The sequence below is a fragment of the Elephantulus edwardii genome, unplaced genomic scaffold, assembly GCF_000299155.1.
Source record: "Elephantulus edwardii isolate Elephantulus edwardi_28Jun2011 unplaced genomic scaffold, EleEdw1.0 scaffold00034, whole genome shotgun sequence".
Classification (NCBI taxonomy): domain Eukaryota; kingdom Metazoa; phylum Chordata; class Mammalia; order Macroscelidea; family Macroscelididae; genus Elephantulus; species Elephantulus edwardii.
Window position 1 is genome coordinate 5,265,213 of NW_006399784.1, and position 4,232 is coordinate 5,269,444.

Sequence of the window (4,232 nt, forward strand, 5' to 3'; positions counted from 1 at the left end):
AATTTTAGCACTGTGATGACACTGTGGCAAAATGTAACCACAATAACCTTGGAGATAAAGGTCATAGTTAAAGGTTTTGCTTACAAGATGATAGAGGAAACCAGAAGCTTCTTGCATTTTTGATGCTGAATTGAACATAGATTTCCACTTGTTGACTGAGACAATGTTTGACTTAATTAAGTAATCGTGCCCTGTTAATTTGACTTAGGACTGCTAGACGAAACATTAATATTGTGAAATATTCTTGCCTTTCCCATTCTCAAAACTAGTTCCCTAATAAACCTCATAATTGTGAGTAGTGTCTGTGTGTCTTACAATGAACATAAGACCTGATGTTGGTAGAAATAGATTCAAGAGCATCTGCACCAATAGATAGTGTGGAATGCCTAAATATACAGTTATTTTTATGGTGCTATGTACATTATTTATGGATACAGTTCCTGTTTATGAAGTGGATAAGTCTAACTTGGCCACTTGCGTGTTTCATCAACTTCTTTTACCATTGGTGTCAGAAGAGGTATTCATTGCTCCAGACTCATAGAAACATTCTTTGGTTTTGTAAATGTAGGGCTTAAGGAGATGTACAGTTAGAATTTTTATTGTTTGTTTCTGCAAAGTAGGGGGAAAACCCAAAAAGTTACTTTTGTTGCTCCTTAGAGAAGTTGAGAATAGGCTTTATGGCCTGAGACCTGAAATTTGAAGCCAAGATACACTTAATGGTTTAAGATGCAATGTGTCAAATTGTATGTGTTCATTTGGATGGATAATAATAGGGATTTTCCCCCTTTATGTCAAAATGCTGAAAAATATTTTAAAATAAATATAAGCGATATGCAATGATAAGATACATTTTAAAAACAATGCTTTCTTGATTTAAACTTTACTGAATTTTATCATATTAAACTATATAGATTGTAGAAAGTATGATATAAATATTGCAACTCAGAAGAAATATGTAAGTCAGTTGAATATTGATTCAGTATTCCCAAAGAGAAAATTTATCCTAAAATAATGCTTAAAGTAAGTAGTAGCATATGGTGTTAGTGTAGAGCTTAGTCTAAGAAAGATTAAGCTGTGCTTAGTACTCTGAAAAGGGTTAAAGTTGAAAGGAAATAAAGTAGAAAAAGAGAGACTTTGCCAATGAATTGAGGCAAGGCAGTTGATGCTTATTAGAATTCTCTCTCCAGGGCTTGATACTAAAGGAAGTTGAAGAGGATGTTCAACTCATGGTGACCAGCTGGATCCACTTGACAAGTGGAAGTGGTAGATATGCAGTAATGAGAAGACAGGCTGAGTGTGGACTTGTTCCTTCAGCACTGCCCCCTTAACATGATGATTAGATCAATTAAGAAAAAAAAAAAAAAGATTACTGGTTGTGGAACAGGAAATACTGAAGATCCCTGAGTTGACTTAGCCATGAGGAGCTAAGGTTGAATGAAGGGACAAGCCAGCCTGCATCACGGGAAGAATTGTGGACTCCTGAGTTGCAGCTGATGCTCATTTGGATCTAGTTATAAATGGCTGGGGATGCATTGACTAGAACCCAATCAGGTGAAGAGAAGTTTCACTCTATGAGTTGGTGTTCATTACTTTTATCTGATGGTTTGCTCTGGATTGAACCTTTGTAGATTCAGATAATCAAAGTTTCAAGTGTAATAGAATATCCTTCAGAGAAAAAGACATGTTTGTTTCCTCAGAGTACTTGTACTCTGCTCTTCCAGACAGCTTTGACTTCCAACCCCATCCCCAAACTCCAGGTCAGCATTCGCAAGTTAGTGACACAACAAGGGCTTTTCAAAGGAAATCGACTACTGTAGGTATCTAGAGAAGAGCAGAAATCGACCTATCTGAGCAAAAAGATTCTTGCCAATCTGTCTTGGATCGGAGCAGAGCCAAAACACCAAAAGCAGAATTAAAAGTAAGTATTAAACCACAATTTTTTTTTTGTATCCTCGGCCTTCCTAAACCGTGTGGTGCCTCGCACACTAAGCAGTCCCAGTGCAGGCTTTTCCTTCATGTCTCAGTTTTCACCCATCCTCAGAGAAAGACCACTCTGTTGGTGTGGCCATGTTACCAGTGAAAGGCCCCTGACTGTTTCTGGGGAAGTTCTTTCTGCACCAGTGATAGAAAACCCAACCAATACTTTCCAGCCATCACCCTAAGAGCTTGGAGTTGAGAACTGTTTTCCCTGACACTCCCAACCCTGGTCCCCCGTCACTATTTTTCTTGATTCTGCGCCGAAACTGGCTCTGCTGGCTTAGAACAGGATTTCTATTACTGGCTAAATATCGTGGGTTTGTTTTTTACTGTCAGCAGTGTTAAATGTAAAATCAGATCAGAATGACCTCTATCACACATCTGTAAAATCATTATGTCACTGAGTATTGTTGAGTACAAAAGGACAAAAAAAAACAACAACAACAAACTCATGATTACTAAGACATTGTTTCCCAATTCTGTATTTGTGGATCAACTCTGTCAGATAAAGAAAATTTTAGTATTTGATGGTTAGTTGGTAAAAAAATATGTTGTATGAAATAGTTTCATTAAGAAAATGTTTCATTAATACATTGATAAGAAAACTCGGTTAGTTGTCAGAGATGTTTTTTATTTCATTTCAAATAATTACATTTCTGTTCTGTTTACCAAGATGACTGGTTTGGTAGGGGTGAAATACTGATGTTGCATAACCAGAGCTGACAGGCCAAAAGTGCTGACGCAGCCATGAAGGCTGAAAAAATTGTGTTGTTGGTTTTGGTTTTTTTTCTTGGTTGGCTGGTTTCATGGAAGCCTTGTTTGAGAAAGGTGTTAATAAAATTATATTGGACAGAAAATTTAGGAAAAATAATACAAAAAAGATATTCCAAAGTAAAACTACCTCTTTTATTGAAAAAACAAAAAATGAATGTTTCTTTAAAATTTAAAATTTGATTGAATAAAATCTACTTATATTTCTTTACATTATTTTAATTGTTTAAATGTATCTGTAGAGAATTTGTATGATACCATAATGTATTTTTATGTAGAATCAAATTATATAAAAACAGTTCCAATATCATCATAGAAGAGATTAACATTTTAAATTATATTGTTCCAATTGATCATATTGTAGAAAATTTTAAAGTTCATTATAGCAATATTGATATATTGTGAAATTATCTTAATTTTTTTAAATTAACCAATATTATTTGAAACCTAACAGATTATTGGTAACATTCATCAGTGGTGAGTTTTTGAAGAAGGATAATTAACTTTTATCTGAAACTGACAAATGAATATGGTTTTACTTTAGTGTAGAAAATGTTAATACAATATTAAGTTATGCAGAAGATACATTCTTGCTTGCTAAGAGCAAGTGGGACCTGAATCACTTGTTGCCAAAGATAAGACTGCAGCCTTCAATAAGATTGCATCTTACATCAAGTAAACAAAGGTCCTTACCATTGAGCCAATGAGCAACATCATGATAGATGTAGAAGTAATTTAGAGTGTTAATCATTTCGTTTTTCTTGGATCCACAATCAACAACCCTGGAATCAACAGTAAGGAGAGAAAGAAACATATTGTTATGGGCAAGTCCACTCTAACAGATTTCTCCAAGATACTGAAAAGCAATTGTGTCAGTTTGAAGACCAAAAACACCTGATTCATGCCTTGGTTTTTCTATTACTTGCAGTGCATTTGAGAGCTGAACATCTGCAGGATGAAAGGAGAAGAATTTTGCCTTTGAGTTGCAGTGTTCGTGAAGAAACCAGAATATACCATGGAATGCCAAAATAATGAACAGGTATGTTTTGGCAACATTGGAGTTCTCCTTGGAGACAAGATTGGCAAAGCTTCCTCTCTCATACATTGGACACGTTGCTAGGAGAAGCTATTCCTTGGAAAAACATAATAATACTTCTAAGGGTGGTGGGTCAGTGAAAGGGAGGGAGACCCATCAAGAAGGATTGACATAATGCTGTAGCAATAGCATTAAATGTACCAGACATGGTGAGAATGACACAGGCAGGACAAGACAGAATTCAAATCTGTTGTTCATGGGGTTGCTGTGAGTTGTATTCAACATGATGGTACCTGATAACAACAACAACAACAACAACAAGCGAGATGTAATAGGTCTTGCTAAAAATTTGGCTTCCTAAAACCATGGTCTTTAATCTAATCCAGCTGCCTCATTTTGGCTGTCTTGTTAGAAAAGCATCGCTCAGATCAAAACCCTCAGTTCTCCT